A 25,268-nucleotide genomic window follows, 5' to 3' on the forward strand; every position below is an offset into this window, starting at 1 on the left:
CTTATGGCTGAGTGATATTCCATTGTGTACAAATACCACATCTTTATCCATGCATCCACTGACAGCCATGCTGGTTGTTTTCATATCTTGGCTATTGTGAATAATAATGCAATGAACGTGGGTATGTGGATATCCCTTTGAGATACTGGTTTCAATCCCTTTGGATATATAAAAAGGAGTGGGATTGCTGGATCATATTGTAGTTCAATTTTTAATTTTTTGAGGAGCTGTCTTACTGGTTCCCATAATGGCTGTAGTCAGGGACCTTTTTTCCCTGCATTTTCATCTAAGAATTTTACAGTTTTAGGTCTTACATTTAAATCTTTGACCCATTTTGAGTTATTTTTTTGTAAGAAGTGTAGAGTAGGAATCCATGCCAGGTAATTTTTGATTGCCTGCTGGGTATTTTGAATTTTTTCTTGCTGAGTTTGTTGATGTTGTTGTTTATTCTTGAGTTCTGTTCTGAGGTGTAAATTACTTGGAAACAGTTTGATCCTTTCAGGGCTTCCTTTTTTGGTTTGTTAGGTTGGAACTAGAAACAGTTTTGTCCAAAGACTTTTTTTGATTTTGATTTAAAAAAAAAAAAAGTTTCTTTATTTTGGAGAAAAAGGCGTGGAGAGAGCACGGAGAGGGAGACAGTGAGAGAATCTCCAGCAGCTGCCTTGCTGAATGTGGAGTCCGATGCAGGGCTAGATGCGGGGCTCGATCTCACAACCCTGAGATCATGACCTGAGCTGAAACCAAGAGTGAACACTCAACCTACTGAGCCTCCCAGGTGCCCCTGTTCATCATCTGTATTACTGGGACAGAATTCTTCTCTGTAGCCTCCTCTGTGCCCTGAAGTCATTAGACGTTCCACTCTAGCTGGTGGGAACAGCCATCACTTCTAGCTCTGTTGAGGGATGAGTGCTGGTCCTTCTAATCCTTTCCTGTGGTCTTTTCCTGACCTTTGGTATGTCCCTCACATGTATTTGTTGATCAGTACCCTGCTGATTACTCAAGGCAGACCCTCTGTGGATCCCCAGATTTTTTCATTGTTCACCTCTTTGCTCTCTGGTGCTCTGTCTTTGCAATTTCTGCCTAGATGTCTCTGTTCAATTTACTCTCTTCATCCCGGAGAGTTGGGCGGACTGCTGGGTTTCCCTTCAGAGCACCACTGCCTGGAATTCTTTCAGGATGGTAGCTCAGCAATTACAGGGCTCACCTCTTTTGTAGCCTCTTTCATGGGGATCTCTGTCTTTCATTGCATGGCATCCTTTGTCTTGAAAGCCATTGTTTCATATATTTTGTTCAATCTGGGGTGGTTTCAGGCATCAAGGTAAATCCAATTTTAGTTACTCAGTTTGGGTCTGAAGCAATAGCCCACCCACTATCACTTATTAGAACTTTCTTCTTGGTAAGTCCTAGGATTTTTACCTGTCTGAGCTCCCACTGGTATCAGATAAAAACAGTTCTTTGTGAAACTTCAGCTCTGACTTTACTCATCTTTAAGTTCAAGAGGCTTCAAGAAATAATGTCTGGATGACACACCTCCACTCTGTCTTTTTATGCTTCTTACTTTCTTCCCTCTTCTGTTTCCTTTGGTTTGTCTTTTCTTCCCCCCTAAGAAATGATTGTCACAGATCCTGGAGATATTTGTCTTCACTCTAATTTTTGCGGCACAAACATATTTCCAAACTATGTGTTTCTTTGTAATCAGAATCAGGTCCTCAGCAACATTTTCAGTTACCCTGACCAGGTCAGAAATATGCTTTCGCTGTACTTTATTCCGTATTTCCTTGCATGAGTGAGAGTCCCTTAGTTTTCTAACTTCCTGGCATGTTTAAGTCGATTGGTAGATCGCATTAGATTCAAGGGCAAGTGGGTATATGTACAGTTCAAGTTAATGTGGTCCAGTTATAAAATATGTTGGATAAATACTCTTTGATAGCGAAATAGTTAAGAATGTTTAGGCTTACAACAACTGTTTGAACTTGTTAAGAAGGCTTAACGTTTTTTATTTTTGGTAACTGAATGATACTAATATCCTAATATCTTCACACAAAAATACTGCTTAGAAATAAAATCTCAGAGAGTCATGTGGATTCTCAAGTTGCCATGACTCATACTTTGTGGGTATTGTCCTTTCTCTTTAAAAAAAATTCTTTAGAACATAACTCTTTACATAAAAGCATAGAATGACTCCACTAGTAATCTTATTAATTCTTTGTAAAGAGCAATGAAGATTTCCTGATTTTCTTATTTCTTGATCTCATTGTTTCTGGGGCTTTGCAAAGCTAAGGGGACAAAAAGAACTTGTTTTATTTCCCATTTATTGTCTGATTGGTGCTGCACTATTATTTAATACTTCCTTAATATTATGATAAGCTTCAACTCATTTTTTTTTTAAGTGTGATCGAGTAAAAGGAAAAAAAAAGAAAAGCTTCTTTTGTTAATACTTTCTTGTAAACCTAGCTCCAGGGATTTTTTTTTATTAAATAATCCTTCTTGATATTGTGCCAAAAAGCTTCATTGCAATAATATTTGGGAGTTGAGTTGAAGTAATCACTGTAAATATGTATTAGTTATTAAGGACAGAAGTGGTGGTAAATTAGTCCTAAAGTGCTCTGATTTCTGTGAACCAAGTGGTTTGAAAATTTTCCCTTAAAATCAGTATTGGGGGAAAGAATAAGGCAAGTTAACCCTCAATTATCTCTGTAGTTTTCTGTAACCAGATTTTTTTTTAGGATTTCAGGATACCGAATAAGAGGCTGTTAGATCTGAGAAGAAATGGGATGCTAGCAATAACTGGATGGCCTGCTTGGCTACAGAGTTAACAAAGGAAGAACAATGCTTATTGACTGTTGATCCAGATACTTCCTTAGATCTTACATAATCTATCCCTTGTTGTCGACAAGGCCATATATCTTTTCTCATTTCTGCAGTGCTGTTAGAATGTGAAATATTTTGTTTGATCAGTTTTCCCACATTTTCTTTAAAGTGAGGTTTTTATCTTCTTGTTTTTCTGAAAGCAACACAAGCCTTTTCTTTTTATACTCTAAAGACTGTAAAATATTAAATAAATAGAGAAATATAAACATTATGTAGTTTGTGCTCTGAGATTATTTTCTACACTCCATTCCTTAAATTTGAAAAACAGGTCTAAGTACATTTCAAAATTTGGGCATGTAAATAGTTCTCATTAATATGAACTCTAAGGGCTTTCAGGCTGGAAGGGTTTGGAATGAAGATATAACATGACGCAGGAAGGGAATGTTTCACTTTTTCTTTGTCAGGTCTAATAAAGTGCAAATTAGAGCCAGAATGAAGAGGAGTCTGTGCGTTGAAAGAACACTTATATTTTTAAAAATCCATCTTTATTTGGACCCATTGCATTTGCCCTCTGAGCCATCATATTCGCCTGGTTGTCTACTGGTCTCTGTAACTGTCCCTGGCTTCTGACGGCCTCCTTTTCTTATTAATATCCTTTAACAATATAGGTCTTCCGAAGCTGCTTCTTTTTTTTTTAACCATCATCTTTTTCCTTGACACTTTGTCCTCTTCAGGTTCTCACACATGTGCTTAAACATTCATTCCAAACTGATGGAGTATCTGTTATGTCCTAGGAATAATACCAAATGCTAGGAATAAAGATTTTACCTTCTGGTCTCATCCTTTCATTTAACACCTAATAAGATGACTAGAGCTCCCATCCCAAGTATCATGGGGGGTTTAGCACCATCTCCTGAGAACTCGCTTTCCTATATTTGTCCCTCGTTCTAAAGTCCTGCTCTAACTGATATTTTTTACCCAGTTATTTCCCAAGGCTGCCTTTTTTCTACATAGCTCTACTCTGTGTGTGGCCACTGCCCTCTTTTTGCCTTGTTAAGGCCCTGCTGGCACATGTTTGTTGCCTAAAATGGATTTTAGCGAAAGCTAAAGGATCACAGAGAAAGATTATAGCTCAATGCAGAATAGAAAATTTAAATTCATGATTAAACTGAAAATAACCCCCAAACTTGGAAGTGAATGAAATTTCCACAGCATGCCAACTAGACTTGAAAATGACAATTTGTTTGCATTTTTGGCACCTCCGGGTGTGGCAACCCGCAGCAGTGTGAAAGTAGGGGCTCATGTTCCCCCCTTTCCTCCAAAGCCACTGGATCCATGATCCCTGCCTCACATCAAGTAGAGGACTAGATGCCCATCCCTCTTCAACACAGCCTGATGACTCTACCCTCTCATTGCGCGTCAGGAACATTTGTGTACTTAGTTGGAGACTGCAGCCTCCAGAAAGCCAAGGGGCAGGAAAGGGGAGAAGTGGGCTGCAGAAATGCACTGCTTGTGAGGAGGAATGTTTCTAGTCATAAACGTGTGGAAAGTCTAACAGAGAGAAGGAATGCCTACACGGCAGGGATCGGAGTTTTACATATACATGTTTTTTTTTTTCTTGTAATGGATATTGGGTGTCCAAGAAAATTCCATGTCAGATCATCCGAGGTGAAATAATCAGATGTTCCCCCTGTTAAGCACGCATCTCCCGACTCCAAGACCCCCTGCACCTTGCTCCTGGATGCTCTGTGAGTGTATCAAAGCCAGCATATCCAATATCAAATCGCCTCATCCCCAAATTGTTTGTGTCCTTGCTGTCTTAATTTTGTTTATGCTAATGAGTCTTTAATCATGCGCATCTGTGTCTCCTCCCTACCCAATGCCCTCATATTCATATGTTTGTTTTCCTGGACGTTTTCCGCATGCCTAAAAATGTTCCAGTTCATCATCTCTCCTGAATTCCAGTGGTTAGCCCCTTGCCGTCCTGATTTAGTTCCTTGTTATGTCTCATGCGGGGTATTGTAATAAACTTCTTACTAATTGCCATGTCTCTGTTTGTCTCTTTTATGGCACAAGATTCCTAAAGTAGAGCATAGAATCACACCCGTCTCCTGATTAAAATCCCTCGCAGCTGTCTTCTTTCACGCTGAATAAAGTTTTCATCTCCCTCTCAGATCTTTCCTTCAGTAACATTCTTAGATTTATCCCTTATTTTTTATAGACGTACAAGAGGGTGGATGGTATCTTTTTACTGATTTGCCGATATACTTCTTCACTCCTTCCAGACTCATCCAGTCTCTCTTCTGATTTCGCTCATGCTGTGCTCTCATTCGGGAATACTGCTCGTTACCTTGTTCCCATATTCACACATGTCCAAATGCATTCCGTTCTTCCTGGGGTGCCATATGGCATCTTTTCCCAGAAATCATCTAGTATGACTCATATTTCATTTCTCAGAATTCAGGGGCACCTGGGTGGCTCAGTCGGTTAAGCGTCTGCCTTTGGCTCAGGTCATGATCTCAGGGTCCTGGGATCAAGTCCCACAACTGGCTTCCTGCTCAGCAGGGAGCCTACTTTTTCCTCTCCCTCCACCCTTTCCCCCTGCTCATGCACAAGCTCTCTCTCTCTCTCTCAAATAAATAAATAAACAAAATCTTTTTTTTAAAAAAGAATTTGTTTAATACCTTATCTGTGCTTATGTGTTGTTATGATTCCATGTCTTATTATAAGTATGTGTCTTCTCTTTCTTACCAGACAATGAATTACTTTGGGCAGGAAAAATGCTTATACATAAGTTCCAATATCTATGTATTAAATGAAAGAAAAGTTATGACATTGGCAAATGTTACAGATGAAGACAAATATCAAGGGATAATTCTCAATGACATGCAACTGTTGTTTCCATCTCTTTGTCAATGAAATCATTTCTGTATTAATCACAGCAGGCGAGATTGGGCTACTGTAACAAATTAACTTGCAAATCTTAGAGGCTTACTATATCAATGGATTATTTTTTTGACAATCAAGGTACTTCTGAGTAGGAAAATGGTTTATTTTGTAAGACTACAAATATATATAATCACCAGTTTTGAAATTAATAAATTTTACACAGAGAAATAATTATCAAAGAATAATATTTCACATAGTTCAATATTATCTCCTTGTTAATAAATTAGTAGAACAACAAGAAAACATCCTCAATGAAAATTGAGTGGCCTATTACTTTTCCTAATGTGAATTCGATTACATGTAGTTATTTTCTTATTGGTTTTTTACTTGAATATTCCTTTTATATACACACAAATAAAGCTCTAAAATGATTGTAATATCTTCTTAGCTTAGTAAGAACAACAACAATATATTAGGTTTTATGTTAATAGTTAACAAATAATAGTATTTATTGCTGTATACTGGAAGCATGTGCCAAGAACGTTATATACATTATCTCCAATTGTCAGAACATTCTTCTTTGGTAAGGAGATAATTAACATTCTCATTTTATTTTATTTATTTATTTATTTATTTATTTATTTATTTATTTATTTATTTATGAGAGACACAGAGAGAGAGAGGCAGAGACATAGGTAGAGGGAGAAGCAGGCTGTAGGGAGCCTGATGTGGGAGTTGATCCCAGGACCCCGGGATCACAAAGGCAGACGCTCAACCACTGAGCCACCCAGGTGCCCCAGCCCAATATTCTCATTTTACATATGAGGGAATTGAAAATAAGATCGGATGATAACTTTGCAAGCATATCACAGCTAGCATAAGGTAAAACTAGAATCCCATACCAACCATGTCTGACTCTAGTCTCTAAGTTAGAATGTGTCCTCGAGTCCACTACTCATAACTTTGCCTCTTAACCTCCAGAATGTTATATAATGTATTTAATTTTAAAGACTGGAGGATGGTTGAGTAGTTTTAGAACTTAAATATAAAAAAGCAGGAAGATTTAAAGTCTTCCCAATTAGGGACTCATTCATCTGGTGAATCCCAAATGCTATCTAATAGTTTCAGTGCATTGACTTTCTGAGGCAAAAATGGAAATGTATTCATGTGGGAAAAGTTTTTTCATTAGGGGCTGCTGTCTTTGAAACTAGGAAGACCAGACAACTACAAAACAGACTGTCATTAAAAATTACACATTACTGCAAATGTTCCAGAAAACACTGTTTCTGCATGAGGCTGCTTAGAGCCACGAGATTATAGCCTTGGTGTTTTGACAACCATTCAAGAAGGAGAGCTACGAGCTTTCTTCCAACTAACAATGGACAAAGAGCTAGGGGTTGGGGGAATAAGCAGAAGAGAAATAAAGATAGGATCTGGAGAGAAAATCAGAGAATTAAAGAATTTAAAGTTTCATTTGCAGAACAGTGTTCTTGGTTAGAAGAATATTGTGAACTTCTTAAGAAAAGGAGTTTGGCGTATGGGCATGCATGCAATTAGAAAGCTCGCTTCTCCATTGGAAGGAGGGCCATCCGGTGGGTAGTAAGCATCTGTGTTGTAGTAAAATGCTCTTGAGTTCATTTATAGGGTCTGTATGAGATGGAATACTCTATGTCTTCCTCTCTTATTAAGCCGGGCTGCCTCCTCCTTCTACACTGAGTTACTACTTTGGTTTAGTTAACTATTGTGTTACGTCTTTTTCTGTATGTTCTAGTATGCTTTGAGCCAAAATGGAAAATTCACTGATTGCTGGTTCTTACTTACATGGCTTATATTGGCAACTAAAACATTCCAAAAATATTGTTTGTGTTTGGGCTCAAAATCGAGCTATGTGAACAAATGCATTGAACTCACCTTCATTCCTTCCTGTTTAGATCAAGCCTGGCTGAGTTGTATACCTTATAGTTATGGAATTGACTAAGCATGTAGAAGTTTTGTATGTTTGAATTAAAGTACTTTTTATTGCTAAATCCTAGGTGATTTGCATTTAATACTCTATACCTCAATTTATTGATACTCTGGGTCATATTCTATTATACAGGCTCTTTAATTGTCATGCAATATGACTGAATCAGTCAGATGGGGGAGGAAACCTGATGCTTCAATATATCCATTTCTTTAATCAGGGAGAAAAAATTGCATTTCCTGAATATTAAAAGTTATAAATATCATTAACTGATTATTTGCTATGTAATACATTACTTTAGGGGAAAAAAAAAAAAACAGAATGATTTCCTTGGTATCTAATTAATCCAGAGCGTTTCTCAGGTTAAAGACCTTACCACATAAGGGCATAGTGGATAGAGGTTATAAAGATAAATCAGCCACACTCCTCTTAGCACTGCTCCCTATAAATTTTTTGAGAGAAGAATCAATGTTTGAATTTTCCTTCCAATGTTGCAGGGAGTTTTTAACTGAAGTTTAAAGGACTTCTTGGATTCTCATTGGGTTTCTTGAAACACCAAAATGCATGCTAGATTTTTGTATATTCATTTGTAGGGGTTTGAGATAGAAGGTTCAACACTTCTATCAGATTATCAAAAGGGCCCATGATACATAAAATTTTAGGAATTGCTGAAATAATATTTCTTTCTTTGTAGTTAAGTATATGGTAAATTTACAAGTTACCTGTTAGGATAATAACTTAAAAGTAAAATTAAGAGCAGAGACACAGTGTTATGGGATATTAGGATTTGAAAATAAAAAGTACCTATTTTAGTCTGTTTAGGCCTCTGTAACCACAGGATGGAGGCACAAATAGCAATTTCTGTTTCTGGATGGTGGGGATCCAAGACCAAGTCCCTGGCAGATTTAGTGTCTGGTGAGAGACTGCTCTATGGTTCATTAATAGCCATCTTCTTGCTGTGTCCTTACCTGGGGGAAAGAGAGTAAGAAAGCTCTCTGGAGTCTCCTATAATAAGGGTACTAATCCAGTTCATGAGGGATCCATCCTCATGCCCTAAGCACTTCCCAGAGGCCCCACTTCCAAACACCATCACACTGAGAGTTAGCTGTCAGTGTGTGAATTTGAGTGGGCACAGCATATGTAGTCCACTGAAGTACTTTATAAATATTTCCTATAGAAAGGATGCTGTGAACTCGAGGTTGGCTAATATTTGGAAGAGTAAAGTGGAAGATAAGGCAGTCCAGGCCAAGAGAAGGGCTTGAGTACATAGGGGTATATTTTGGGGACAACAAATTATTTGTCCCTACTATTATGTATAAAGGGTGCAATACAGTATACATTTGGATAGGTAGTTTGGTGATTTTCATAAATTTAGTTATTTAAGCAATGGAGAGAAACTAAAAGTGTTTTAGAATAGGAATATTGCAATAAATCCCTTCTATGAGCCTTGTCTTGGCAATATTAAAAAGGGGAACTTTTGAACTGTAGAAGATAATTGGGATGTTATTGTAATGATTGAGATAAGGATTACTAAAAGTGGAAACTGTGGGAATAGAAAGTCTCAAATTATTATAGAAATTTCAAGAAAAGGAATTATCATTAGACTAGATAGGTAATTAAGGATATACTCATATTTTTTACAATGAACTAAAATAATGTTGCTAACTGACTTATGTCACAAAAAATCTATTTCTTTTTTGGTATTGTTATTGAGTATAAAGGAATAATTCAAGATATGGCACTATTGGAGGTGTTAGTTGACTTTAGAAAAAGAAGATTGAATTAAGCTGGTGTTGAACAAGAATAAATGCAAATACTATAAAATACATAAGACCCTTTTCTCTAGGCATTATATCTGGAAAAGGTGAAAGAGCTTAACATAATGTTTGCCTATTCCTATCTTCATAAGAAAGGTCAACATATAGAGAAACATTTAAAAGAGAAATTCAATAAAAATAAAATTTAAAAAATACACTGAATACCCAGAGCCCAAGAGACACTTATAAAATCTTGCCAGTGATAAGAAAATCAGACATAAGTATTTCATCAAAAATTAAGAGGAATTTAAATGGATCCTCAGTTAATTTCAGATAATGTGTCTCATGTGCAACCTACAAGACTTAAGCACCACTTCATAGTCTGAATGATCAGGGGTGATCACAGACAATCATGGATGATCATGAATGATTGAGAACTATCTGAAAGATGGATGACTACATGTGATCATGGACAATGATCCCTGAGATCTTCTCAACTTCTAATAATATTGGATTTTAAAAACTGTAAAGAAGAACAAACATGAATACATTGGGGATTTTATATATATATAAAGGTGGTATAAAGGATAGGCCCATGGCTAATAATTCTGATAAACTTCAAATTAAAGATAAATTTTATATCAATTGTTAAATACTTAGAATTCTTTTTAAAAAATTATTTATCCATTTGAGAGGAAGAGAGAGAACAAGTGGTGGGGGGCGAAGGGGAGAGGGTGAGGGAGAAGAAGACTGTGCTGAACAGGGAGCCCAATGTGGGACTCGATCCCAGGACCCTAAGATCATGATCTGAGCTGAAGGCAGATGCTTAACCAACTGAGCCACCCAGTTGCCCCAGTACTTAGCGTTCTTATTCTAGATGAATAGGCAAAGACTAGGGATTAAGGAAGTCATTTTTTTCTTTTCTGTATAAAACTATTAATTCACATTCTTATTCAAGTATAATTAAATTGAACAATGATGACAATTCTTTTTTTTTATGATGACAATTCTTAATCTTTTAAGTTAAGTGTGGGATGTAGCATCATAGAATAGAAAAAAGCTGGGCACAGACATATAAAGAACTATGTTTATCTTTTTTATAGTCACTTAGCATGTAATGTTTGAGAGTATCAAATAGCTAATTGATGAAAAAAATAACATTATCTACCCTTTCTACTTCACATTGGGTTTCTGTGAAGATCAAACTCAATCATGTAAAATCTATAAGGTAAGATACATAATTTTAAATAGATTTAAAACTTAAATCGTCTTACACAATTTAATACTAAATTTGCCTTTGAAGAATTTTTCAAATTTAGGAAACCCTGGAAACATTATCCCAAAAAGGAATTCTGTACAAAATATTCTTGCTACCTTAGAAGAACCAAGAAATTTGCCCATAATTTTCTCACATGTTTTATATATATGCAAAACCAAAAAGAAGCAAACTCAAATTTTTAGAAGAACTGAGTATGAATGTCTATGTATGTCTCATTTGTAAAATATTTTTTAAATAAATTATTTTGGCTACATGTATATTCATGAGCAAGCCCTTTCTATGTTATCTTAAAGCAATATAGATTAGCTGGGTGTTTTTGAAAGTGGTAAATTGAACGACATATGGAAACTACAAAACTCATAATTTGTATGCAGCATGAGTTTGTATCTTGCATTTTATTTGTACATTTTTGCAGAATCATTAGAAAATCTGCTCATCTGTATGTGACAGTTAAAAAATCAGCTCTTTACGTCTCTGTTTTTAAAAAGAGCTAGCATGTTTTCATGTGTCCATACAAAATTATATTTCAGCATCTACATGAAAGATTTCTCCTTTTCTTCAAAATATTTTAGATGATTGTGTCGGCAAGGATGCATTGCAGAGGTGTGCTGGCCCTTTAACACTCTGTTTCTGTTGTCATGGAAATAAGATTTTCAAGTAGGTTTATCTGCTGTGCTTTGCTTTTTATAGATTCCCTATCATTTTAAGTTGGTTTTGGATGAGAATTCTTATCCTTCAAGTAAAAATACCAATCTTTACCTTACCATCTTTCAATGTATTTCCCCATAGGATTTCTTAAGAACCCGAGAGTGGGGGTGTGTTAGATTTTCCAGGAGTGTGCATTATATATAGATGCTTAGCTCCTGGCCCTAACAACTAGGAGTTGTTGTTGTTGTTGTTTTAAGAGAATTATAATGGAAAACAAAAAAGCAAAAAAAAAAAAAAAAAAAAAAAAAAGCAGAATCCAACTTGAATTTCAACCTTTAAAATGTATTTTACTCTCATGTTAGTTGTACATGTATAATTTATATATGAAAAATTTGGAAACATGAACAGAATCCTGTGACGACCCCCATGGAGTTCATGCGAGCTCCTAACCCTGGCCTACATGTTCCTTCATGATTGGGCCGTCACTTACGTCCAGACTTCATTACTACAGAGATGTGTCTGGTTGAAGTATTGATTCTGCTACTAACTACCTGTGTGGCTTTGGCAAATTATTTCAGGAGTCTCTTTCTCAGCTTCCTTATCTGTAAAAGGAGAATAATAACAGAGTTATTGTGACAATAAAATGTTTTAATATTGGCAGAGTACTTAGAATAGTAATTTGAGCCAAAAAAGTGCTCAATTAATGTTTCTGCCATTATTATATCTGAAGATACATATATCTTCAGGTGGTATAAAGAATAGGCACATAGCTGATAATTTTTATAAACTTCCTGTTCCTTTTTCAAACATATCAACCCTTTTGCTGTCTTCAGGCTGGATTTTATCATTTGCTAATCATTGACACCTGCTTTCTCTCCCTCTCTCTCATTAGCTTTACTTCCTTGCCACTCACAAGACTTGGAGATTATATCCGTGCTTCACTACTAGTTTGCTCTCTATTCTTCCACATATAAAAGGATTTAATACATATTTATTGAACTAATGAATAATGGAGAAAATTCATTTAAACTGGCCAGATGTTGCCCCATTTCCTAAATTACTAACTAGATATTTTTAAAGTAGAAATGATATCTGAATTTCCAAATGAGGCATTTTCCTATATTTTGGGGAATCTATCATGGGTTAGATTTATTGTTAATTATGAGAAAAATCTCTTGTGTACGCCAGAGTGACTTGTAGCTACAGTGGCTTTTTAATATCCTTCACCAAATCTCACAAAGTTTTTGCCCCGTTGCCCTGGAGATGATTGTTGATTTCTTCTTTATGATTACTTTACATGTGTAAGAAGTTTCATCAAGATGGCTCTAACTTAAATGTCATTTCTCTTGTGCTTTCTCTTTTTTAGGAAGTGTAATTTTAAGTGACATTCTTAAAAGATGTTATGGTAGGGTACCATTAGTTAGGATCCTCTCTAGCCTCTTCAGATAAAGGTGTGAATCCTTGGGTGACAACAGACACATAAAGAAACTCTTTGGAGTTACACTAAGTGAACATGCTAAATGGGAATCAACAATAATTTATAGCATCAGACTATGAAGTGTTTCACTAGGACATTGGTGTTCTAGCCTGGTCTGTTCAAGCCTGAAAAATGTTCAGATGGTACCTACTATTCTGGTGAAATGTCTGTCTTCAAATCTTTCACCCATTTATTTATTTTTTGAGCCTCACATTTGTTTTATGGAGTTGAGAGAGTCCCTTCTATATATATTCTGGATACAAGTTAATAATCAAGTAATGCAAGCCTTGCTCTCACTGTGTGACTTGCCTTTACTTCTACTTTTTTAAAAAAAGTGATGTTTTACTTATTTATTTATTTTTGGCAGATTATTTTTTTACTTAAAATGTTTTTATTTGAGTATAGTGAACACATTTTTCATAACAGCACCTTTCAAAAAGAGATGCTTTTCCTTTTGATGAAATCAAAACTGTTTGCTTCCAGTTTGTCATTGGAAACTGACATTTTCTTTATTCTTCATGCAGTTTTTTTTGTTTACTTATGTAGTAGGATATTTTTCCTTTTTTCTTTTTTTTAAAACCATGTCTAGAATATTAGTCATAATTAGGAATGCTGCTCTCTTACCCTGCCTAAAAAAGGATTCAACTATGTTTTCTTCCAGCAATTGTTTGATCTTATTTGTCTTCTTCTGATTCCTTTGGAGCTTATTCTAGTATGTGATGTGATCTGTGGGTTGAACTTCTTTTCAAAATGGCTATCTTGTGCCAATACCATCTCTAAGTCTGGCTTTTTAAGGAGTCTGTCACTTTTACTGTATGTTGAATAACCCGACCTGAAACATACTAGCAATATTAAGATAAAAGAATAGTGAAAAATGGTACCTCAAGTAGGGTTTCTTTTGATTTATTCTTAAAGACAGTCCTAGTACCATATATAGATTCACAACTTCCCTCTTAGAAACACCACATCCTTTACTCATAGAGTTTTCTTCATGGCCAGGTGGGAGTAATAGATTAAAGGTGAATGGGAATATAGTAACAAAGTTTAGGATTCGTACCTCTGTTTAGGATCAGCCTAAGTTTAGGATCTGTCTCTGTTTAGGATCAGTACCACTCCCTAGAGTAGATTGCTGCTTCTGTTGCAGGGAACTAGCATTTAAGGAAGTAGAGAGAAAGAATCACTGCACTTCCTCATTTAGGGCAGTAGCATTTCATGTGAGCAAGTGTGATTTTTTTCCTATTTTTATTTTTCCTGTGCAAATGGAAATATGAATTTTCACTTCTAGAGATAAAGAAAGCAGACCAGATTTCTTCTGGGGCACATTAGGTGAAGAGGGGACAGAAACAGTTCTGTTCTGGAAAGGTTGAGCCAGAGATGCTTACAGAATCCTCAGTGGATCTCTCTCAGTTGGATTTATGAGTCACTTTCAAGGCAGTTTTTCCTCAAGTGCTAAGGGAGACACATTTCACAGATCATGGTGGTTTGGGGGCTTGGTTACAAATTGATGTTTGCCAGCAATTCATGGTACATTTCAAGTCCAAACAACTGTACCATCTGAAGTTTGGGTGATAACATGAGGCTTATTTTATTTTTCTGTGGGAGAAATGGAATGATTTCAAATTGAAGGGTAAATTCTCATGAAGGGGTTAAGAATTGTTTTTCTTTTTTTCCTCTTAACTTTTTTTTCTTGAAAAACACAGAAAAAAAAAAGCAGAACTGATGATTTAATCATGGTAAGTCATTCAGAGGAGAGTGTGTTTGTGGTTTATCCAACACCAATTCAATGGCTATTCGTTGCAAGGTGCCACGCTAGGTGCTTTGTGGAATCAAAGGCTCTGAGAACCTGACTCTTGGTCTCAGAGTGCAGATAACCCTCTATTGAAGCATGGATTTCATTTCCAAAAGCTTGTCCCATCACCATGTGTTGGTCACAGATTGAATAGCCACCCTTTCACTCTGTGTAATTGAGTGTCTAGCAAAGTACTTAAGTTGAAAATGCACAGTAGAGATTTCAGTGCTTGTCTTCTGGCCACGATGACAGACATAGATCCACAAGCTATATAATAAGTGCTAAAGAAAATACGCAGTAATGGAGGGCTATCTGGAACAGCAAGGGGCATCACTGATTCTTCCTTCCTCAAACAAGCTCCTCCTGACCCATCTCATTTGATAGCCAGGCCCTCTGTGCACCGGGGCTGAAAACTTCAGCGTCCTTTGTCCCTCGTCTTCCTCCCACGCCTCCCAAACAAGCACCTAGAACAGTCCGCCAGTATAACCTTCAGACTATTTCCAGACTTTGACCATGTGTCACTGTCCCCTCAGGATCTCCTGGTCCCATCCATCCTCCTCTCCCCCCGGGTGGCTCAGTACTGCCTGGTACATTTCCCTGCTCTGCTCTTGCTCCTGTAGTCTCTTCTCCACACAAGAGCCTGGCACATTAGTTTCCTAAGGCTGCAGGAACGAATGACCACACACTGGTGGCTTAAGACAACACCAGTTCATCATCGCACACTGCTGGTGGTCAGAAGTCTGACATGGGTTTCAGCAGGCTAGACTCAGGGTGTCAGCTGGGTGGTTCCTTCTGGGGGCGTTAAGGAGAGAGTCTGGTCCTTGGCTTTGTCTCATTTCTAGAGGTTACCTGTCTTTCACGGCTTTGTGGCCCTTTTCATTTTAAAAGCCAGTGGGATAACAGTCTGTTTCTCTGTCTTCTCTCCTCCCTCAGTCTCTGTCTCTTCCTCTGTCTTACCTCTGCTTCTGTTGTCACACCTTCTCTGACTCTGACCTCCCCGCCTTCCTCTTATAGAGCCCTGGTGAGTTTTACACTGGACTCACCCAGGTGTCCAGAATAACCTCTCCACCTCAGGATCCTCAACTTAATCACATCTGCAAAATCCCTTTTGTTACTTGAGGTAATATACTCTTCTTACTACACCTGGGGATCCTATTTAAAGTAAATAAGATCATATCACTCCTCTGTTTAAAATCCTCTATAGTAGCTCTAAACTCATTCTTAATAAAAGTCGAAATTCTTAGATGACCTGCAGAGCCGTGCCCCATGGTTTTTCTGATGTCATAGCTTATTATCCCTTTTATTCACTAGGCTTAAGCTATGCCATCTTCCGTGTTCTTTGGGGCATGTTCAAGCACACTCTTGCCATAAGATCTTTGCATTTTCTTTTTTCTCTGCCTAAAATCCTCCCAGATGTCAACATCCATATCTCTCCACTTGTTTCAAGTCTTCATTTAAACTCATTTTCTCAGTATTGCATCCTGCGGCCCCCCTATCTAAGGATTCAGCACATTCCACTAGATATGTCATATTATTATCTTTTGCTTTTTCTGTATTTATCTCCTTCAACCTTACTACCCCGTCCCCTAATATGGTTTATGTACTATTTTGTTTGTTTGTTTGTTTGTCTCTCGACCTCTATACCAAGGGGGTAGAGACTTTGTCTTTCTGTGTTAACTCTTTAGTCCTCATTGCCTAAAAAGAATTCCTGCCCTGTAGTTGACCTCAATAGATCTTAGTTGAAGGAAAGAACAAAGTGAAGGAATGGGTGGTGAGGAGCAGAAGAAAGTGGAACTGAGGTGAGAAGAAATGGGCCTGGTTGTCTGTAGAGACATGCACTCCAGGTTGAGAGAAGGCTGTGTGTGAGTAGGGGTGCAGAGGGCAGGCAGGGCTCACGGGACACCAGTAAAGCTGGTGTGATGGGAGCATAACGTGGTGGAGAGAAACTGCCTACCCACCAAACATTCATGGTCCCCCTTTGAAACACCAAGCGACTGCTGGGAAGTGGCCACCCAGCTAGGGACCAGATTTCCCAGCCCCGTAATAGTTATAGCATGGGACAGAGTCCTAGCCAGTGGAGTGTCGCTGGAATCAGGGGTGTGCCTTCCAAGACAGACCCATAAAAGCACCGCACATTCTGCACCTTAATGGTTTTTTCCCTTGCTGGCTTTTTGGATAGAAGATAGCTCCAAAAAAAAAAAAAAAGATAGCTCCCAGGGAAACAATAGAGGCCCCGTGCAAAGATGGCATAGCTAATGTCAACCTGCATTTCTGAATAGGTAGGTGTGTGGGAGGATGGTTCAGCCAAAAGTTTCACCTTGCTGGTTTTTTTTAACACAAACAAGATATAATCTTCTGCTGTGTTTTTGAGTCATTTTGCATTTTTACATTCAGGGATCTATTTGTTATACCAATGAGCTTACCCTACATCATAAAATACTGTATTATGGTAGGAAGGGAATGGTATTCTAGTGGTAAGTAAATTTGGAGACTTAGTTGTAACCAAGTAATTTTGGAAAGTTAATAGAATTAAAATAATTTCTATACAAAACCAGTAACTGTAGATAAATAAGAATCATGGATAATCAGATGGAAGAGAAATGAATTCATAATCCTACCATGCATGTTTCTGTTAATACCCTGCATATCTATGTATCTTTCTTCTCTTTTTTATGAGAATAGGATTAAACAGCAACTATAATCCATAACATTTTTATAAATAATCAACACTTTCCTACTTGGTAAATGTCTACAGCCCCTATTTTTTAGACACACTTAAGTACAATTCATTTATACTCCTAGATGTCCTTGTGTGTGTTTATGTGGGCAGGCTAAAAGGAGTATACATAGCAGGAGTTAACATCAGTCTTCTTGGAAGTATGGTGGAGATTGGTAATGGAGAAGGACATTGAAGACTATTTTAAATGTATTTTTGAATAGCGTATTGCTTTCAGAAGCAATACCAGGATTCATGCCCAGGTTTTCAGATTCATTAGGTATAGAGTGAGTTCTGGGATCTGTATTTTCTTAAAGGCTTCTCAGGGAATTGAGATCTAAATCCAGGTTTAGAAGATGATCTCTGGGGTGACGGGGTGGCTCAGTCAGTTAAGTATCTGCCTTTGATTCAGGTTATGATCCTGGAGTCCCTGACCAAGCCCCATGTTGGGATCGAGGCCCAGCCCCATGGTGTCTGGCTCTCTGCTCAACGGGAAGTCTCCTTCTCCCTCTGCCCTTCCCTCTGCTCCTTTTCCCCCGCTCACTCTCCCTCTCATATTAATAAAATCTTAAAAAAAAATGATCTTTGGTTCCCCAAGATTCTATATTCTTGCAGGGAATAAGCTATGTTCAAGAACTGAATTTAATAAAAGTAAACACATTTCCATCATGTGATCCAATTCATGTGTTCTAATCACTTAAATGGTTCCCATCAATGATATTTTCATGTGCTGTTTATGTGTCCAAGTGTCCTGTAGGAGGGCAGCCCCAGTGGCGCAGTGGTTTAGCACTGCCTGCAGCTCAGGGTGTGATCCTGGAGACCTGGGATCGAGTCCCATGTCAGTCCCATTACTATGTGCAGGGGTGCCTGCGTGGCTCAGTGGCCGAAGTCTGCCTTCAGTTCAGGTCCTGGGATCAAGTCTCGCATCGGGCTCCCTGCATGGAGCCTGCTTTTCCCTCTGCCTGTGTCTCTGCGTCTCTCACTCATGAATAAATAAATAAAATCTCAAAAAAAAAAAAAAATGGCCTGAAGGAGAAACACAAACAGCAGCGGTTTTTCAGGGTAAAGGGGCCTGGGAGATGGAGTCCTAGCAGGCAGTCCTGACTTCCCTGGGAGGTGGAAATCTCTAACAAGCACCCAAGAAAATAAGCTGTAGTTTTACAGCAGCATCTTCTGTGCCAGCGTGGGAGCACATGATGGGGTCCGATGGTGGGGGCAGGTGCAGGGGTGAGACTGATGGCCGAGAGGGGAGGGAAGAAGAGAGCTGTGTCATAAGCTCTAGGACAGAGGAGAGAGCAGGTGCCAGGCAGCCCAGTCAGCCCAGTCGTGGGGCTCCTGACCCAGTTTGCATATTCAAGGATGAAAAGCATTAAAATGATAGGTAGTCAACCAAATGTTCTGCTTCTCTCTCTTTGAGGGAGATCTACGCTGCTGCGAAGCATTCATGAGGACTTCAAGGGAATGGGGAAGGGGTGTACTTTGGTTTTCTCATAGTAGTGGGGTAATAATTCTAGTATTTACACAATCATGTTTATTATCTGTGCTGTCTCGGCATTTGTCAGTGTAAACTTATAAACAGTGGAGGTGGTGGTGTTGTTGTCGTTATTGTTGTAAATTCTTGTTAAGGCAAAAGCACACGGATGAGAGGCTGCTGAGAGTTTAATCCATCCATCCTGGATTAGAGGCATAATGGAGACATTGTGTCCGGACACCAGCCATGTGAGTTGACCGTGCACATTCAAGACACAAGGAGTCTAGAAGGGAAAACAGCCTGCGAGGGTCAGCGAGGCCGCCCCGGGAATGTCCACCCCCCTGCGGCCTGGAGTCCGAGGCCTGAGAATTCTGCACCCTTTCTCACTCTTTAAAGACTTGGTAACCACCCAAGCAAACAAACAGGCCAAGAATAAAACAAACTAAAAAAAGCAGTTGAACAATTGTAAGCGATGGTGGAATCTTTTGTCCTTTTGCTGAAATGTAATACTTCCCCTGCCCCACGCTGGGCGGGGAGCCAGAACCGAGGCGTGGGGACATTCTCTAGCGGATTTTGCCTTGCCCTGTGAAAGCTAGGCCATCATTTTCAGATTAAAGCCCTGACAAATAAATATTTGAGTAAATCTCAACACGTCTCTCGGTTGGGTAAGTCAACAACCAGCTTGACAGGGCGACGTGTCGGCGTTCCCTCTGAAGTTGCAGTGGGTGTCCCCTCTCTCGTAGACCTAGGAGAGGAGCTACACAGGGAATTGGCTTTTTCCACAACATACTAGCTCAGAGACTTGGCACTACAGCATATTCTGGAAGGACCTGGCTGACTTCTACCCCAGTTTCTTTATTTATGATTCAAGAAATGGTGGCCTAAATACCACTGGCCCAAGTAAGCACTTAGGAAGGCCGATTTTCTCCTTGCTCAGACCTGGCAACTGTTTGCCGGTTTTATATACAAGTATTGCTGACTTGAGGTACCCACTAGTGACCGAAAATAATTTGAGGCTGGTGGTTAGAGAGAAAAGTTCAGATGGTCACAGTGAATCACAGTTTCTTCTGTGACTCACTCAACTCTCAGGGCATGCTGCGTAAATTCTCTGTCCCTTAATTTCCTTATTTGTTAAATGGGAAATAATACATCTTAATTTCTCTACTGGGAACCACATGAAGCCAAATTAGACTTGCCTAAAAATACATGTTTGCATGTTCATACCTTGCTTTATTCCAAAAGAGAGATCTGTTGGCTAAGAAGATGTAAGCATGAAGCACTGAGGATTGCTTTATGAACTGGATTAAGGAGGTGGTAAATACCCTTGAAAATAAAACAAAACTGGGGTGCCTGGGGGGCTCAGTTGGTTAAGCGTCTGCCTTTGGGTTAGGATCCCAGGGTCCTGGGATCGACCCCCACATCAGGGTCCCTACTCAGTGGGGAGTCTGCTTCTCCTGCTCCCTCTACCCCTTCCCCAATATTCATGCTCTCTCTCTCTCTCAAATAAAGAAATAAAATCTTAAAAAAAAATGAAATTGACAAACCAGCATTTCTCTTTCATGCTGCACATTTTCTGAAAGCAAAATGGTGCCAAAACACCAGGGTAGAGAAGCTAAGCCACGTGGAAGAAACTAGAGCAGTATGCCGTCCATGCAGGGCTCTCATGAAGCACGAGTCTAATTTTGGTCTTGACTCCACGATGGAACATTACACCAGGCTGTGTCTACTCTAGCCTTGCTTACTTCAGTGCTAGATTTACTGCTTAGTTGTCTCTCTGCTGCTGAGAATGTGTAACTTCATGTGTTGGTAAAAATTTCAGAGTCGGCTGCTAATGCTGCCCCTTCCTGGATCTTGCCCCAAGTGAGCTTCTCTACTCTAACCTCTCTTCTGCCTCTTATGTTTCTTTTTGATACCGATCTGCTGGTGCCTCATGACAGTATGAGGACTTGCACTATGCGTGTCCTACTGAAGTAGGTTTTTGAGGTAACAATAGGTTTCTTAGAAACTTTTTTCTTTCTTTTTTTATATTTTTGTCCTTTGCAGTCCCCAGTCAAGTGCCTTGAACTGGGTATTTTATTAATACTGATTGAAATAATTTCTTATCCATTTGAATGATTTTTTTCCCCAATGGACCATGAGTATTCCTGTGATCACACAGTGGTACGGTTCTTGGGAGGAGAGGCTGGCGGGAAAGCTCTTCCTTAGACTTAACATGCTGTCTTGTTTCGCTTTGTATAATTTTTGCTACTGATTCTGTGTCTTTTTCACTGGCTGATATTCTTGCTCATTTTGTCTTGTCTTTAATTTCCTCCCTAGAGGTCTTTATCTATTCTAATCACTTTAACCAGAATTTCTCACTGATGATATTTTTGCCTTTTTGTTAGAAGCCTATTCTGAGAAGGCGTATTATCGTGGTCCATCCAGTTCCTCCTACCTTCTGGGAACAGAACTTTTTCATATTTGGGGTACAGTGATTCTCCCGGTTGGAAAGACCCTTTATTCTGGTATTGCATTGAGGTAAGAACGCTGAGGCTAGGTGTTTTGTCAACCATGTCCACTGCTTGGGGGAAGGTCTGCAATAAAGACAATGGTGTAACGTGGCAGAAATAATAGAGGCCAGAAACTCTCCTTCTCATACTTTTGAGTACACACAGGCATCCTTGTAATCCGGCCACTCCTTTGTTGTGACCTGCCCAGTTTGTAGGTGGATGCATGAAACTTGACCTTGGTTTAAGCTTATTGGAGTTGGGTTTCTATCTCTTGTACTAAACAAGCCTTGAATAATCTACCAGATAAATATTTATACTTTCATAAATAGAAAAGCTCATATGGTTTTTGGAGATTGAAAAATATAGATCAAAATATAAAATCATCTAGTTTCTGTCACATATGGAGAAATTTTGTAGAAAGATAGAATAATACCCAAGTTAACGTTTCCTTTCAATGTATTGTTCCAGCTATGGTTGTGGGTTTTTTTTTAGTTTTGTTTTGTTTTTGTTTTTGTTTTTTTCCTGCTAGATCCTAAACAGACTTTAAGTTCTTAGAAGTTCAGATATGCTTTATTAATTTCTGTTTTGTTAGTACCTGGCACAATTTCTGACACATAATAAGAACCATGCTAGTAATTTTCAGTTGAAATAATATGTTGATATTATTAATTATAATATAAAGATAATTGTCCTCAACCAAAATCCCTGGGATAGCCAGGATATTTTTTTGGAAATCCATTATGTAGTATAACATTCCATTTTGTTTTATACTCCTTGTATTTATAAAGAAAAAAATAATACTAAGCTTCTGCTTAGTTGGGGTTAAGGTTTAAATTCCAAATACTTGGGAGAGTTCAAGATTAAAAAATATTTTAGAGTCAGTCAGCTGAAGAATAATAGTTTTTCATTTGTTTTTTTGCTTGTTATTTAATAAGTTGCTGAATTCCTTGAGAAAAAGATGACGGTCAGAATTTTAAGAAACAAATGCAAAAAGGAAACAGGGAATTGACAATAATAGGGAATCCCAGGGGATGCTGATATAGACAAATCTGTCTCATATCAGTGAAATACTTTGATGTTGAGGAGTCACTTAGAATTAAGGTGGTAGGGATCCCTGGGTGGCTCAGTGGTTTAGTGCCTGGCTTTAGTCCAGAGCATGATCCTGGAGTCCCAGGATCGAGTCCCACATTGGGCTCCCTGCATGGAGCCTGCTTCTCCCTCTGCCTATGTCTCTGCCTCTGTCTCTCTCTCTCTCTCTGTGTCTCTCATGAATAAATAAATAAAATATTTACAAAAAAAAAAAAGAATTAAGGTGGTAGACTGGCCTTTAAATTCAGAAATGAGAAGTTTCATTATGATTTTTGAGAATAGTATTAGGAGAATGAAGTGAATGGAAGCTTCTAGGGGGTGGAGAGGAGTGTGGGAAGCCTGTCAATTAATCTTATTAAGGCATGGATCTTCCTTGCAAAACAGAGAGAGAGGATGTTATGTTCCTAACATGGAGCCTATCAACAGAATATTTTTATTTATTTATTTATTTATTTATTTATTTATTTATTTATAAATTAATTTTTATTGGTGTTCAATTTACCAACATACAGAATAACACCCAGTGCTCATCCCGTCAAGTGTCCCCCTCCGTGCCCGTCACCCATTCACCCCCACCCCCCGCCCTCCTCCCCTTCCACCACCCCTAGTTCATTTCCCAGAGTTAGAAGTCTTTATGTTCTGTGTCCCTTTCTGATATCTCCCACACATTCAACAGAATATTTTTAATTTCATGTTGAGGAATTTGTATTTGATTCACTTGGTCTGTTCAAAATAAATTACTCTCAATAGTCAGTCATAAAGTAATTTAGACTCTGTGAGTGTAAGCCTAGTGCTTTGAGCTTTTGTAAAAAAGGAAAGAAAGTGTCATCAGAGGTAATGTTACAATAAACAGAGCAGCCATTCAAAGGCACCCCCAATTTTGACTAATAATCTTTTTCTTGTTCTTTCTTGGTGTTTTCAGTCTTAACTATGTAATCTATTAGATTCAAATATCATTTTGTTTCTATCCAGTGAGTTTAATTTATCAAGAATGTAGCTCTATAGGGATTCGCAGTAATTAAATAAAGGACATTTTTTTTCAACCACTCAGTGTGTTTTGATAAAACTCCAGCTTTAATTACTCGTTGACAATAAAAGGGCTAGTTGAAATAGATTCTATATGGTTTTCAAAAAAAAAAAAACTCTTGTATAAGTTTTTTTTTTTTAAAAAAATAGATAAATAAATGAGAAAAGTGAATCAAAAGGGCTCAGCAATTTGGATTCCTTTTCCAGTTCAGAGGATGAGTAAAAGTTAGCAAACTAAATATAAAATTATTCAGCCCACTTTTTCTCTTGGTCTGGTTAGTCTAGGACTTACATGAAGGTACAGACAAAAATAAATCAGGAAATATAATTCAATGGAATCAATGGAGAAATAAATCAGAAATAGTAGAAACTTCCAGGGTGCCTGAGCGGTACAGTTGGTTGAGCGTCTGACTCTTGGTTTTGGCTCAGGTCATGACCTCAGGGTGGTAAGATCGAGCCCCACGTTGGGTCTATGCCAAGCACAGAATCTGCTTCAGATTCTTTCTCTCCCTCTCCCTCTCCTCTTCTCCTCCTCTAAAATAAAAAAAAAAAAAATAAATATATCTTTAAAAAAGAAGAAATAATGGAAACTTCCTATAAAGCTGAACAAATACAATAAAGAAAATGAACAAGCCCAAGATGGTAGCGTGCATGGATTTAAAATGTAATAAGAGCCCTCCGTTTTATGTATACACCAGCTCTTCAACACGGAAGAAGGGTTTAGACTCTGCCAGTCAGACTGGCTGCTTGGAATCTCAACTCTGCCCTTTGTTAGCCGTGTGATCCTGGTAAAATTTGTGCCTCCATTTCAACATCCACAAAATGGAATTAGTGATAGTAACTACCTCCTACAGTTATGAAGAGTCAATGTAACAATATATGTCATGTTCTTAGAACAGCGCCTGGTACATCCAAAGGGCTTATGTGCGCATTAGCTCTCACCATTGTTGTGTATACGAAGAGCTGCTTAGCTGTAAGGTGTTGATGAATGTCACAAATAGCATCTGTGTGTTTGTGTGTCTGTAATTAATGTGATATAATAGCCATACCTCTTCTCACTCTTGTTCTGTCTCTCTCTCTCTTTCTCATCTTTCTCTCCATTCCTCAAACCAGTGGCTGTCTACGTGTATAGACAGAGAATAGATATTCACTTGATGCAGGGCCAACCACCACTGAGTCTGACCACCACTGCTCAGTCCATGCCAATTACAAGAAGCCAATAATTTGGTATCCAGTGTTTATTTATTTATTTATTTATTTGAGATATAATATATTTATTTTTTTATAAATTTATTTTTTATTGGTGTTCAATTTGCCAACATATAGAATAACACACAGTGCTCATCCCGTCAAGTGCCCACCTCAGTGCCCATCACCCAGTCACCCCCCAGTGTTTAAGTGAATAGGTTTTAAACAAAACAGTTGAAAGGGACCATCCCAGTTCAGTCCAATCTAAACTTATCTTGTCCTTGGTATCTGCATCTAGTTTTAGAGTAACTTCTCACCTCCTTCAGGAATAACGGCTATATTCTTATTTTACGGTTATCATAAAGGGCCCACCTTGGTCATTTTTCTGAAAGAAGGTTTTGGGAGTCTCCACATGCAAAAACTGAAAACTGTTAAAATCCTTCAACTAGTAGCACTCCAGTTGAGACACCTCTCCACTTGGCATCCACTATACCATTGACTTTGTTGTTTCATTAATTTGCTTTAATGTTGTCTGTTACAAGTTTCTCCAACACAGCTTCTTTAACAAATGCTTGTTTTTACTGGAGTGGAGTTATATTTTCTAGCATGGATTCTGCTCTAAAGGGACATTATTCAATGATCTTTCAACTTAAAGCTTTTCTCCCTCTGGATATGG

General features: G+C 38.2%; 1 protein-coding gene across 1 annotated transcript in view; it reads left to right on the forward strand.

Annotated features, from left to right (window-relative positions):
* The window catches only part of GPM6A (glycoprotein M6A), a 329,909-nt gene that overhangs the window by 139,020 nt on the left and 165,621 nt on the right, over positions 1-25,268 (forward strand). The gene's annotated exons all lie outside the window — the stretch shown is intronic.

This window comes from Nyctereutes procyonoides, unplaced genomic scaffold, assembly GCF_905146905.1.
Source record: "Nyctereutes procyonoides isolate TBG_1078 unplaced genomic scaffold, NYPRO_anot_genome, whole genome shotgun sequence".
NCBI classification, from domain to species: Eukaryota; Metazoa; Chordata; class Mammalia; order Carnivora; family Canidae; genus Nyctereutes; species Nyctereutes procyonoides.